The sequence below is a fragment of the Prionailurus viverrinus genome, chromosome D1 (assembly GCF_022837055.1).
Source record: "Prionailurus viverrinus isolate Anna chromosome D1, UM_Priviv_1.0, whole genome shotgun sequence".
NCBI lineage: Eukaryota > Metazoa > Chordata > Mammalia > Carnivora > Felidae > Prionailurus > Prionailurus viverrinus.
Genome location: NC_062570.1, coordinates 46,973,512 through 46,988,566, shown reverse-complemented (window position 1 = coordinate 46,988,566; position 15,055 = coordinate 46,973,512). Strand labels below are relative to the sequence as shown.

General features: G+C 41.2%; 1 protein-coding gene across 16 annotated transcripts in view; it reads right to left on the bottom strand.

Annotated features, from left to right (window-relative positions):
• SYTL2 (synaptotagmin like 2) overlaps positions 1-15,055 on the bottom strand; it is a 153,850-nt gene that overhangs the window by 128,658 nt on the left and 10,137 nt on the right. For 13 of the 16 annotated variants that reach the window (XR_007156179.1, XM_047877297.1, XM_047877301.1 and 10 more), the window contains 3 exons: positions 11,687-11,782; positions 7,393-7,449; positions 5,980-6,176 (listed from right to left, as the gene is read on the bottom strand). The gene's annotated coding sequence lies outside the window, so the exon portion shown is untranslated. Of the gene's footprint in view, positions 1-5,979; positions 6,180-7,392; positions 8,295-11,686; positions 11,783-15,055 lie in introns of those variants that run through there. The other 3 variants (XM_047877309.1, XM_047877312.1, XM_047877300.1) reach the window with 2 other exon arrangements.

Below are 15,055 nucleotides of genomic sequence, written 5' to 3'. Positions count from 1 at the left end.
TAAAAATAGCTACACAGAAGTGTGTAATACATAATCCCGCCTTTGAGGAACTTTCCATTCATTTTAGGAGTCTATTTATTCAATCATTTCTTGAGGACCAGATAGTGTGCTAGATGGTTATGGATATAACAGTGAAATGAGCCAGGCATGAAATCTGTCCTCATGAAGTATACATTCTAGTGGAAGAATCAGAAAAATAAGACAGTGGTAATGTCCATCGTAATTATGAATAATATGTAGCACCAAATAATTACCGTATTTCATTGATCCTAAGACAAACTTTTTTACAGTTTAATCTTCCTGAAATAAGGATGTGTCTTACATTCTGTGGGTGCCAGTTTTATTAGAAGGTTTTTCTAACGGTACATAAAATAATGGTGCATCTTCAGTTGATGGCTTCATAGATTTTGTGAAATTTGATAAATTCTAAACTATTGAGTATCACAGGAGTTCAGGGATATGGAGATCTATAAGCATTCCAAGAGTCAAAAGGCCTTCAAGGGTAAGGTGATACCTGAGCCAGGTTGAAGAAAAAGTAGGATTTTTAAGAGGGGAAGAAGAACAGGAGCATCTAGAGGTGAAACACCCAAAGGGAAGGAGAAACTGACTGAGAGGCACAGGCCTGGGTGGGACAGAGCAGGAGGTGTTAGGAACCAAGGGAGCTGAGTGACTAATAACTTGAAATCAGATTATAAAAACCTTAGAAAATTTAGCAAATGATGCAGTTAAAAAATAAGGAGCAATGAAATATCTCTGAGCAGAAGAATGAAAGGTTAAGTCCAAACTGATATTTGGAATGGACTCAGCATCAGGGGATTTTAGATATAGATATAGATATAGATATAGAGATATAGATATAATGATATATATATATATATATCATACATTTATTTATTTATTTATTTATTTCCAATTTTTGGTCACCACTGTTTGAGAAGGAAGGAGACATACTGACTTAGTACTCAGAGGCTATGAGCTCCTGGAACAGCCATGGCAAATACAATAGTACTATATACACATGAGCATGTGGCAGAGACAAATGAACCAACGCCCACCCACTCCACCAGACCTGGTGGGAGAGCACACCCACTGAGTGTTACTGCTTTCCAGTTGCCAGACCCGAATGACTGTGCTAGATCACAATAGGCACCAGAGCCAGGCATGCCGGCACTGGGCTGCTGACCATTGCCCCCTCCCCACTTGGGCCTCATGGAGAGAGCCCACTGTTCAAAGACTCGTCTTCTTTTTGAACAAGTCTCACTGTCACCCCAAATTCATCATTTAATCCTCACCACATCCATGTGAGGTAGGTGTTACCATTCTCATTTTACAAGTAAGGAAACCAGGGACTGGAGGTGAAGTGATTTGCCCAACGTCACGGTTAGTAAATAGCAGAGTTGAGATTCACACCCTCTTCTGTCTCCTCTCAAAGTCTGCTCTTTGAACTTGTATTCTCTATGAGTCTCAGCCCTAATCAGACTGCCAGATCAATGGTTTCCTTTTGAGCCCCCCCCCCCCACATCCCTCCCCCCCAGTTACAGAGTCTGGAATTAGCATTAAGATAGCCCGGGTTTGGTGTGCACCCATGTGTCCACCAAATTAGGCTTGTCCTTAACCCTTTATTAGGGACATGCTTGCCTTTCTGTAAGACTGGAACTTACCTAAACTCTTTGCTTTGCACTTTAGTTACACAGAGAGCCCACCCTGAATCCCTGACTTCTTCACCTTCTCCTGCCAGTCTCTTCTTCCCAATTGTGGTCCTGATCCAAACTAGATAAATTCTGCACCCCCAACCTCGTTGGCCTGCCTGGTTCTGAGCAATACCCCTATGTGAAAATTGCTGCTGCTATGCCCCAATCCCTGAGATCCAACTTGTCAGTTGGTCAGTGGGTGTCTAAGGCTCCAACCTAGAAACTAGAGCTAGGCTCAGATTGAGGTAGAGCTGGCCCATAGCTTGGGATGTAGAGGTAAGAAGGAATCTAGGGAGAGAAAGTAGGAAGGATGGCAAGGAGCAGAACCAACACCCAGGCCCCAAAGCATCAATCCAAAGGAACCAGGCAGAGAGGGGCAACCAGCCAAAAGGGAAGAAGGCTATAACCAGAGCCAACATTAAGGAGCAAGTGGGTGGAGAAGGGAGGACAGAGGTGAAAGAGGCTCTAACTTCCCAAGCACTTGAATGTAGGGCAGGTCTTCTTACAGGATCTGTAAGTACAGCGAGATTGGGCAGGGTCACTAAGCTGGTCCAGACCTGCAACTGACTTCCTTCTGGCTCTAAGCCCTCGAGAACTATCAGGGATTGCTGGCTGGGTGCTCTGATCACCATCCAGTCTAACCCCAGCATCCTCCCTCGTTCCACCCACATTCATTCCTTTACTTATTCAATTAACAAACATTTAAGCTCCATGCAGGTGGAAATGTTGTCTATCTTCTTCATCACTTTTTAAAGTTTATTTAGTTTGAGAGAGAGAGAAAGAGAGAGTGTGCATGTGCTTGTGCACACACACATGCCTGAGCACAAGTAGGGGAGGGGCAGAGAAAGAGAGAAAGAATCCCTAGCAGGCTCAAAGCCCAGTGAGGAGCCTATTCAGAGCTCAGTCTCACGACTGTGAGATCACGACTTGAGCCAAAATCAAGAGGCAGATACCTAACTGACTGAGCCACCCAGGCACCCCTCCTCTTCAACATTTGAAGGCCTAAAATCCAGAACAATTTTTGGCACATAGTAAGCACTAGATATATGTTAGTCGAATGACTGAATAACTGCTAAATGATCAGAAAATATTTAGTGTCCTAGAGTATACTCCAAATTGTGGCAGTAACCTTAAGTAGAATTCCAAGCACATGTTGTCTGCTGGTATTCACCAATAAGAAAATAGGCTATAAGCTGTCAGCATGTATATTTTTTAATCAGACATATCCTAATCTAAGATCATTTAAAATTTTCTGACAAGAAATGGCATGCAGATTTTAGAGAAGGTAAAAATACACTTAAGTCAGGTTTTAGAACATTAAAATTTTATTTTTTCTTTTTATTAAATTTCCAAACTAATCTTTGGTCAATATTATCAATGCTACTAAGCATTTGCCAGTGGTTTCAAAAGAATTTGCAACAAAGAATGCCTGAACATTGCCAATAATTACACAGTCAACATCATAGGTAAAAAATGATGGCATTTGATCACAAAATTTCTTTTGGAGTCCCCAAAGGAAAATATTGATGCAAAGGTTTGAGATTTTACTTTGGATTACTTCTTAGGGCACTAGATCAAATAACACTCAAAAGTTTTCAAGATGCATGTAAACTCTTCATGCTGACTACAGGATGCTGTGGTTAGTTAGGCTGAAGCTCTCTGTCTGCCATCTGAATACTCAGAGTAAACAAAAAAGGACTCTGGGACTTGCACAGAAACCATGGTAAACCCTGAGGGGGATTTGAACTTTGAATTAAAGGAAACCGCAAGCCACCACACTGTTGACCGTGAACATGTTTACATTTTGTATGACTGGGGGCAAGGGCAGATGGAGTTTGGATGACTTACAGAGATGGTGCCTGAGGTGTGGTTAAAGTTGTCTCACAGTGTTGGGAAGAGGACCCAGCTACACGCAGTCAGAGGGTCAGAAGGTCCATGACAAACTTGAGCTTGGGTCGGGCAGGAATTGCCATCTGCTGGGTATGCGGGTGGAGGGAAGGAATACTTAAACAAGTAACAGATGTCACTTAAAATGATATAGTGCCTACAGAAGATTGCCTAAAGTCTGGTTTATGATCATCAAAAGTGTCAGTCTGAGCATGGAATGGTTTACAAAATTCTGGTAGAGATTTTTCACCTAAAGTCATAGTGTCTTGGGGTAGAATGGATTACATTGAGTAACAGTGAAAATGTTGCTTTGGTCAGTGAAAACTGTCAATGACACATTTCAATTCCTAATTCTTGCTAAATTCTGCCACTCTAAGTAAGATGAGACAGTTGAAGCAATAGCAAATACTTCCCTTCCCCCTGCACTGGGTAATTACATGGGAGTAAATGAGCCAATAAGAAGTAAGCTCCTTGCTTAAAGTTGGCCCTAAGAAGGGCAGGTGGGGAGGGAGTGGGGAACCCTAGGAGAAATCAAAGCTATGACGACAGGCCAGGACTTCTGTGATCTATGTAACATCCATCCTATGCAGACAACTCCCCAGACTCTACCCCACTCTTTATGCTGTCCCCAGAGCCTCAGCAGAGCCTGGCAGAGACTGTGTTTGGGATGAGTCAAATCATGAGCTCTACTAGCTGCCACATCCATCCCTAGGGAAAGGATGCCTGGCCCATTAGGAATATCGCCCTGGGCTTAAGAGGTCGGAGAATGAAGTTTGCATAAATTAGTGCCACTTCCTTCTTTCTCCACTGTGCCTATTATGTAGCTTATTTACTTTAGGAAGTGCCTGATGCCTGGTGTGAAACTTCAAAGAATCATGAGGGGTGAGTTATAGAGGAAAGGGGTAACTTATAGAGTTCCTAGAAGCTATTTTGCAACATGGAATGATGTTTTGTTTCCAGGCAACTGGACTATCTGTAGCAGAATCCCAACTAGGAGATGGACAGGTAAGGAGGGACTGGAAAGAGCTGGATACAGGATCACTAGCCAAACTGGAGGGGGAAGGAGGGAGGGGCGGGAAGGGGTTGGAGCAGGGCTCAGCTTAAGTAAGCCAGAATGCCAGAAACTAAAGTGTTAGGCAAGGAAACTGAAGCAGAGGCCCAACTGTATGGATTCTGGCAACATAAGAGCATTAAGGAAGAGATGCTTGAGATATCCCAGAAAGTATGAAGGCTCAGAGCCAGAGATGTGAGCTGGAATCCGGGCTGTCATTTCCCATCAGCACAACTTTGACAAGCTTCTTAACTTCTTTAAGGCTCAGTTTCCTCATGTAGAATACAGAAATAATACTAATCCAATAGGGATGTTGTGAGAATTAAGCTTTATAAAGTATATAGGTCCCAAATATATAGGCTTAAAAAATTTTTTTTTAATGTTTTATTTATTTTTGAAGAAGAGAGAGACAGAGCATGAGCGGGGGAAGAGCAGAGAGAGAGCGAGACACAAAATCCAAAGAAGGCTCCAGGCTCTGAGCTGTCAGTACAGGGCCCAACACGGGGCTCAAACCCACAAACTGTGAGGACCTGAGCCAAAGTCAGACGCTCAACTGACTGAGTCACCCAAGTGCCCCTCAAACATATAGGCTTCTAAACTATTAGTTTGTCAGCTCCTTGAAAGCAAAGAAGGGACCTTATCAGTGCAGCAATGACCATGAAGACAGAGAAAGCGTTTAATACATGTTTGCTAATAAATGGGGAAAAAACTGCATTACAGACCCTATCTCCAGGTGAAGTTGAAGTTGGTAGTCTACATAGTCTCATGTTACTACTCAAAGTGAAGTTCATGAACCATTAACATGATTTGGGAACTTCTTAAGAGATGCAGGATCCCACCCCACCCCAGACCCAAATATCAGAATATAACCTGATCCCCAGGTGATCTGTCTGCATGTTAAACTTCGAGAAGCACTGCTCAGTCACGATTGACTGAATGAGGAGGCCTGAGTCTCCTGGTGGATGGCTTCTGGTGGCTCTATCTGGGATGGGACAGGAATGGCAGGAGCTCTCAGGGAATATCCAAACTGATTCCTTAAATTGTGACCATGGTCTCTCAGGGTATGAGCAGATGGCCAGGCTGCTCTGCATCAGAGGAGCTGGGACCCCAATCTGGCCCGGCAGGGATAGCATACTGATTCCATAGATGTGTGAGCAAACGATGAGTTTCAGAGCCTCAGCCTGGACTCAAAGGCAATATCTACAGGTCAAGGAGGCAAGAAGCCAAGTCCAGGGGACTCAGGTGAGGGTGAATGACAAGCTAAAATGAGTTATGCTGCTCTGGAGCACCAAAGTCTAGAGAATAAGAGTTTGGAAGAAAAAGAAAGCAGACGATTCAACCAGTACTTACGGTGCCACTTATGAGTAAGACAGGAAGTGAGTCTCATTTTAGGAGAGGTTGGTCCTCATTCTCAGGCTCACATTCTTTCCCGTGTAGGTAGATGTGTCTTTATAGCTGTGTGGGTGTAGTCTGAGGGGGACTCAGCATTACAACGCACTTGCTCCTTGTGAAGCCAGATAAAAGGCTTGCTGGAAGGTTCCTCTGTCCTGCTGACATAAAGAGACATCAGTCAAGCTGGGAAAGTGGAAATTTCAGGGACTGTTTTTGAAAGTTCTGTAAAAAAAAATGAACAGGAAGTCCCAGAACTTTTGCCCACACCATAATCCTATATTTTCAGTAAAGAATGGGCCACTCCTCTAGAGGCAATATGTCCACACCCCTAGGAACCCATATAGCATTCTCTCAGGGGGCACAGCACAGGTGCCAGAGCTGGAGGGGACTTGGTAGTTTTCAATCATTTTTAAATCATGGAACTCTATTTCCTAACACTGTTGGACACTCAACACTTGAACTGGATATTAGTGAATCTACTCTTACTGAAGAGAAACTGAGGACCAGAGCCATTCCCTTCCACCCCCTACACTCCAAGGCCCTCTGAGGCTCCTAGGTAGAACCCCCTTGTTTCCCAAAGGCAGTTTGAGAAGCATTTCTCTATACCAGTCCTACTGATGAATGAGGAAGATGAGGCCCATGCAGACAAGATCTTCCTTGACCTGGCACAGGCTCATCTCACTACCCAAGTGACTCCCTACAGTTTGGCCATTGTGGACTTTCTTCAGTCCTCAGAACATGCCATGCTCTCCTCTTCTGGGCCTTTCTACATGCTATTCTCTCTGCTTGAAACACTCTGCTCCTCTCCATGCCTCCGTGTCCTCCCACCCCACTCCTGCCTGCTGGACTCCTCAGTAACCTCTGGATCTCAACAAAGGCCTATTTGCTCTGTTCAAAGGCCTATTTGCAACTGAGGCACAGTTGCCAGCTCAAAGGTGTGAGATTGCTGACTGCCCCTCCACCCAAATATGGGGTGATTGTGAAAAAATCCTTGTCCAGTCCACGTTGATTCCTTCTAAGGGAGTTCTGTCTGGTGTACAACAATGTGAGGTGAAGATCCAAGTAATGGGGAAAATGTGAAGGAAATGCAAAGTGAGACACACTTAGAAGATGTTGGTAGGTCCATGTGACAGCGGCCTTCAAAGTGGTCATACAGAGTTATTGGCAGATATCTGTTTCTTATAATGACAGTTTTCAGAGATCATCCTGACCTGCTACCCTGAGAGTTTAGAACACAAGAGGTCTTAAATATGACTACCTTGTAACCCCAGTAACTATATTTGACATTACTAGTAGATAATCTTGCAAAAATTCCACAAGAAATTATTGAAGACTTCACCAATGACAGAATATAGACACAAAACATGCTACCTGGTATATCTCAGGCATTTCTGTGGTGGATGCATGAATCTCTCCTGAAACACCCATCTGACAATAAATAAATAAATAAATAAACAAACAAACAAATAAATCTGAAGTAATGTTGCACTAAAATTGTTCTAAACATGCAAGGAGCTACAAATGCTAAGTCAACATATTCCAAAATTGGCTCACCCCATTAGTATGTGGGCAGTAAATTGTTAAAAAAAACTAATTATCTTTTTAGATAGTATTACCCCAAACATTATTTTTACAAGCTTCGTAGAGTAAGTCAACAGGTTAAGTCAAGTCTCTGCTTAAGCTTCATTTTATTTAAAGTGACACTTCCTGGTAAACAGGTTTTAATTAAAAAGGAAAATTACATTTGCATCCCTGGAAGATAAAGGAGAAACTACAGACTATTTCACTATCTACACTCTCTGTTTCTACTTATCTTTGGCACCAGTTACAAAGGAAAACTACCTGGAAGGATAATTTCTCCCACAAAAATCCCTTCCAATTAGACAGGACTTAGCAACTTATAAAGTATATTCATATACGTGATTTCATTTGATCCTGTCAACGGCCCTGAATGGCACATATAACAAGAATTAGAGTTAACTTCATATCATAAATGAGGATGCCATGGGTGCTACGTGACTTGCTCATGGTCACCCTGATGGTAGGCAACCAGCCAGGCTTTGAATACAAGGTCTGTGATCACAGCTCTATCTCAGAGCTATCATCATCAGGTAACTGTGGTTAAGTCAGCCTGATGTCTTAGATCATATTATAGAGGGCCCGGGAAGGGTCTTCAAGTTGCTGTGGTTCTCAAACTATACCTCTTAGAACCCCAAAGGTCCCTAGTGATGCTTAGGAAGCCACCATAGGGAACATGAGAAGACCGGATCCTGAGCTAATATCCCAATCAAGGATCTCTGTTTTCATGTCTCATATACTGATGTTTCAAGTAAAATTTCTTTGGAAGAAAGTATTCCACTGCTAAAAAAAAAAAAAAAAAAAAAAAAAAAAAAAATTGAAACTCCAGTATACTAGTCCAAACTTGTCATTTTACATATTGGAAAAGACCCATAAAGATCACATAATTTGTCCATTTTCACATCCAACTTAGATTGGAAACCACACCCAGTCGATGACCCCGTGATTGGGATAAGAGTTAAGTCTCTCAGTATAGTGTTTTGTCTCCATCTGAAGTTCCCCAACCTGAGTGTGTATCAGGATCACCTACAGGGCTTATCACAGATTTCTGGGTCCCGTGTCTAGAGGTTCTGATTTAATAGGGTTGGGTGGAGCCTGGGAATTTGCATTCTCAACAGATTCCAGATGACACTAATGCTGCTGGACCACCAGTCTACAGAGTACAAAACAACTGAAAAGTCTATTGAATTGACCAGCAAATTGTGCATTTCCTCAATTTTATTTCACTCTGGAAAAGCAGTAAAGGAAAATTTCTCCTTCAGAATTTATAAACCCATGGCTTTAACCATGTCGGTATACATCCTCAACACCTAGTGTTGATATGCTATCACATCAAGATCCCAAACCCTCCATGTAGCAGATAACATTGAAGTCCCAGCTCATACTCCCTCATCCAACCTCTGAGTTCACTGGCATCTACAGTGGGCAGTTTCCATGCACACAGCCAGCTTTCTATCTCAATGGATGGCATATCGTTGGTGTCTCTGAGGACTTTCTTTAGCCAACAAGAGCTTGCTTACTCCGTGTGTGTGTGTGTGTGTGTGTGTGTGGGTGTGTGTGTAATTAATGTCCCCATTTTCCAGGGCACCCTTCAAACAATGAAGACATGAATCTGCAGATAAACACTCCAGGTTCCCTATCACTTGGTGGGATCATTTTTTTAAGTTTATTTATTTTGAGAGGCGGGGGAGGGGTGTAGGCAGAAAGAGGGAGAGAGAGAAACCCAAGCAAGCTCCCACCATCAGTGCAGAGCCCGACATGGGGCTCACTCTCATGAACCATGAGATCATGACCTGAGCTGAAATCAAGAATCTGATGCTTAACTGTCTGAGCCACCCAGGTGCCCCTCGATGGAATAATTTTGAAGCTTGTTCAAATGACTCCTCAGAGGGTCCCCAGTAAGATTGTGCCCCAGTTTCACACAGCAGTAACTCACTTATTCATCACCCTTTGTTGGCATTTCTCCCTTTCTATCCACCTTCTCCACTCCCTCACTTGTGCTTCCTGAGATCACTTCCTAAATAAACTACCTGCATTCCACGTTCTTGTTTCAGGGTCTGCTTTTGGGAAAAAACAAACCAAGACACTCTATCTCATAAGTTGTTCACCAAATTCACAGAAGCATCACCTCCCAGCTGACTCACACCTGTTCTTGCTCACCTTTCATATCTCTGCCTTGGGGTTTTATCCACAGGTCTTCCAATAACACCATTAACACCAACTTAGGGTGCACAAGATGGGTGTTAAATAAGTGAAACAACAATTGTTGCTGCCCTAACAGCAGCAGAAATAGAGACTGTTGAATGTGTGAATATGATTCACTGACTGTACACTTAAGTAGTCACTCTTCAAAAAGAGGCCCAAGTTCATCAGTCATATTTGTGAAGGATGCCAGCTTGAAAAAAAATTGGCATTGGGGCACCTGAGTGGTTCAGTTGGTTAAGTGTCCGACTTCGACCTAGGTCATGATTTCGCTATTCCCAAGTTCGAGCCCCACATCAGGCTCTGTACTGACAGCTCAGAGCCTGAAGCCTGCTTCAGATTCTGTGTCTCCCTCTGTCTCTCTGCCCCTCCCCGACTCACACTCTGTCTCTCAAAAATAAATAAACATTATGCATATTTTTCAGGGCATCACTATAAATATAAATATTTTTAAAACTATCAATTCTGAAATGGAGAGAAGTTTCCTTTTGTACTGTGAAAGCAAGATTAACTTTCAGCTAATATTTACATTTGAGGAGTGGAGTTTCAGCAGTGAAGGCATTGACGTTTGTCAAACTGTAGTGCAAATCTCAATGAAAAAAGAAAAAAAAGAACTATGTGAGAAGCAATTAAATTGTCCTCAAATTGAAGCCAAAGAATAGATACAGATCCTTTGGTTAAAAAAACAATTAAATGAATCAAACTTCATCCTAAATAATAGAGCTATTACATGTATTTCATTCCACTTGTTATTGATGGCTTAATTTTTTTCTTTTTTGAAAAAATAGTCTTATTGTGGGATAACTGACATATAATGAACTGTACATATTTAAAGTGTACAACTTAATAAATTTTGACATATATATGCACCCAGGAAACCACCATGTGCACTTATTTTTTAAAGCAATATTCTCAAGTTTAAGTCTATATTATTTTAAAATCCAATTTCTGGAATAATGCATTAATTATCATATTGATGCAGTGATTCCTTGTGGGCTAAAAGCTCTTTAAATTACTCCCTATTTCAAATGGCTATATATGAGTATGCTCAAAAAACTGGTTGGCCCAATTCCCAAGAACTTAGACATAGCTGGCAAATAATAATAAAAGCTACCACTCATTAAGGATCTGTCATTGCCAGGGGCTATTTTGTAGCTCTTTAAATATATCATTTGTAACCCTCACAACAATTCCATGAGGTAAATGTTACTAATGCTATTTTACAAGTGAGCAACTGAGACTTAGAGACATTTAAGGGGTACGACATGACAGAGCTTGGAACTAGATTCCCTCCATTATATAATATTCCCAAAAATGTTAATTTGCTTTTTATAAAGTTTATTTATTTTGAGAGTGAGAGCACAAGCATGAGCAGGGGAGTAGCAGAGAGAGGGAGAGAGAGAATCCCAAGCAGACTCTACCCTGACAGCATGGAGCCTGATGCAGGACTCAATTCCATGACTGTGAGATAATGACCTAAGCTGAAATTTAGACTCAGATGTTTAACTGACTGAGCCACTCGGGTGTCCCTTATTTCTTATTTATTGAACAAATATGCCCTGGACCCTAAGTTAATGTTGAAGATATAGCAGTGAAAGTGATTGATACGAAATTTCTTCAGTGATGAAGAAATTTACTATTTCAATGAAATACAGTTGCACAAATAATTGATTACAATTGCTATTAATGCCTGTGGGAGAAGTACAAGGTGCTGTAAGAGCATGAAAGGGGACCTGATCTAGTTTGGGGGCAGGCAGTCAGAGGAGGCATTCATAAGGAAGTAATCCTTAAGCTAAGACCCAACAAATAAGTGGATCTATAATTTTTTAAGTAGGCGAGGTGACATAATCAGATTTGCAAGACTATTTAAGGGAAAGCCACTTACCTGATAGCAGGCAGTACAGGAGGAAAAATGTCTTCCTTGAGAATTGCAAACTGCAAGCTCAACCCTCGGGCGGGGTTGGAACCAGAATCTACATGCCTATGTAACACAAGAAAACCTCATAACACCTAAATATTGTTCAGAGTGGTTCTTGGTTAGTTAATGCTCTCAGGCATTTAGGTTAGTAAAAGCAAACTTCCAGGGACAAAAACCAACTTTCAGAAAGTTCACACATAGTAAGGTTTCCATGGACATGAACTCACAATCAAAACACCATGAAACAAGCTGCCATGAGCAAGTGTTAGCATAAACAATAAAGTATACCAGAATTAGAACTGCAAAGACTGCAGATATTATTAGAATTATCAGATTGAGAATATAAAATAAGTTTGTTTGATACATTTAAAGAAATAACAATATCAAAAGTACAATTAAGAAGCAAGATATTTTAAAACTGATCAAATATATTTGAAAAAGAACAACACAGAACAACTTAAAATTTTATGTGTAGATAGACAGCATTAACCCTTTATCTCTTAAATATGTTGCATGTATTTTCCTCCAGGTTTATTGTTTCTGTTTTAACTGAATTTGTGGTGATACTTGTCACTCATTCCGGAATTTTTTATTCTTTGGAGGTCAAATCTGTGTATCTTTTGCCTTTAAGGCTTTTGCAGTTTGTCTCTTGCTTAGAAGGGCTTTTTGTGCTTCAAGGTTATTTGAAGAATCTTTATTTTTTAATGTTTATTAATTCACTTTAATCTGTATTTTATATTAACACGAGTCAAATGTTGTTTTTAATAGACTGCATTTGAAAATTCCAGCACTGTTTATTAAATAGAACTTTCTTTCTAACTAATTTGAGATAACACTTTTAACATAAACTAATTTCTTGTTCTAGTCAATAAGAATTTAGTTCTCTTAAAACTTCTGACCTCACTTACTCCCTCCCCCATCATCCAAATTTTGGGATAGATCATCAGTTGACTACTTATATAACAAAAAAGCATGCAAATATTATACACTGATGAAGAAGGTAATTACTACAATTATGTTTCCTTTCTTGAACAACTTTTTTTTTCCAGGAGTTAACAATCACCTGGTTATTTTGAGTTGCACAGTTTCCTATGAATCTATTCAAATGCTTGATTGGACCTGTCAAACACGTATTGTTATTAATTTCCAGACACTAAAATATATCAAATAATCTTTTTGTTCCACTTTTTTTTTCCCCCTGGCAATATCCCCCTCAAACTCTCAAGTTTTCCTACTCCATCTGGGCTAATTGCTTTCTAGGCCTACAGCACAGCTGCCAGCTAGAATTTCCTTTAGTGCTTTCCTACGCTGGATCCTTCAAATGTCAGTATGTGGAGGTGTTTTCTCTTTAGAGAAACAGCCTCCAGTTTCCTGCCTGGGGGGACATATGCCTGATGGCTCTTTGGAAGAAGGGTCTTTGTGGGAGTAGATCTGAGAAAGAAGGCTGAGGGTACCTCTGTTTATTACTTGAATTTTCCCAGAATCAGCATGTTTCAGTCTCCTGCCATCAACCCAACCCCACCACACCCCTATATGTCTTGTGTCCCTGAGTCTGTCTGGGTCTCTCTGGCTCATTGTCTCCAGAGAACATACTTCCTATCACCTGTGGAGGGCAGTTTCCCTGACTTCAAGGGATAGGGAAGACGCTTTGGCTTTAATATCTGCATAAAAACTTAAACCAATCCCTGCACCTCACTCACCTTTGGTGTACCTGGTACCACCTCAAGTTCTGCATCCTCCTCTATGGGCTCTCAATAGTAGCCTCCTCTGCTCTCAGTTACATTTTGCTCCTCCACTCATTTTCCACCTTTCAAAATTTGCTCACATCTCCTTTCTAATTTTATCAGTCTTTGTGGATTTACACTCCCTCCAACTCTACCCTGCCCCACCTCTTCCTATTTAGTCATGTTTCAGTAGGAGGAGACAAACTCAACTATGTTTAACTGGAAGTCTCTCAACCTCATAGCGCCATATATGTATGTATAGATAGCACTATGAGGTATATAAAACCCCATCCTCAATGAAACAATCACTGATCTTCTTTCCATCACAATAGATTCATTTGCATTTTCGAGAGTTTTATGTAAGTACAATCATACATATGTATTCTTATTTGTCTGGATTCATCTCTGGATAGATTTGACCTTTATTCAATTCTTAAAAACCAGCTTTATTGAGGCATAAGTTACATACAAAGTCACTAACTTTATTTACTTTTAATTTATTTAATGCTTATTTTTGAGAGAGAGAGAGAGAGAGAGAGAGAGAGAGAGCGCAGGGGAGGGGCAGAGAGAGAGGGAACTCAGAATCTGAAGCAAGCTCCAGGCTCTGAGCTGTCAGCACAGAGCCCTACATGAGGCTTGAACCCACAAACTGCGAGATCATCACCTGAGCTGAAGTCAGACACTTAACTGACTGACCCACCCAGGTGTCCCCAAAGTCATCAATTTTAAATATAGAGCTTGAGAAGTTTTGATACATGAATATCATCATGTAATCACCACCACAGTCAAGATGCAGAACATGTGAAAAGGAATATTTAAATATTTGCTTAAACTTAAGCAAAGTTTTAAGGGAAACAATTTCTTAGTTTCAGAGAAAGTCATGTGCTGTATGCACGCAACATTCAGGCATCATTCCATGGACACACAAAAATCAGTGCCATTTCACCTCCCTTTTCAAGTTACACAGTTGTGAAAACTTGCATTCTTGATTATTTACAGGGAACCTTTGTGATGACTTATAACTTTTTTTTTTTAACAAATACCCCTTTGGTGTCTTAGGAAATAACTTCAAAGATTAACAGAAGAGGCCTTGTAAGGGAGTTCGATTAAAATCTAAACTGTATTTGCATACTGTATATACTTTGATTCATTCACTGCTGTGATTCCTCTGTCTCCAACCAGGCTACTGGCCCCATAAGAAAGTGTCACACAGTTCACAAGTTTCTGTTCAGCCATGTTGTCTCAGTGCTCTTTGTTCCTATCTTGTGTCCCAGCCTCCAGTCTCTCCCCATTCCACTCCCACCTAGGCATCACTGTTCATTAATCTTTCTGAAGTCTTGCTTTTATGGCAGGGCACCTTCCACACTTCCCAGTGCTCACAGGAGTAGGTCTGAGTTCCGTAATGCTGCCTTCAACTTCGTGTGCTCCACCTTATTTATGTTCAAACTGTGGGCAGCTGGGAGCCATTTCCAGAGAGTCATGTGGCTGAGCCCGGTTGTTGTTGTGCAGGGTGGGCTGTGTGTGTTTTATCCTTTCCAAACCCAGCACAACATGTGGAATGGCCTGGGTCTAGAAAAAAGGTGTTAGGATTTGTTGCAAAAGGATAAAAATT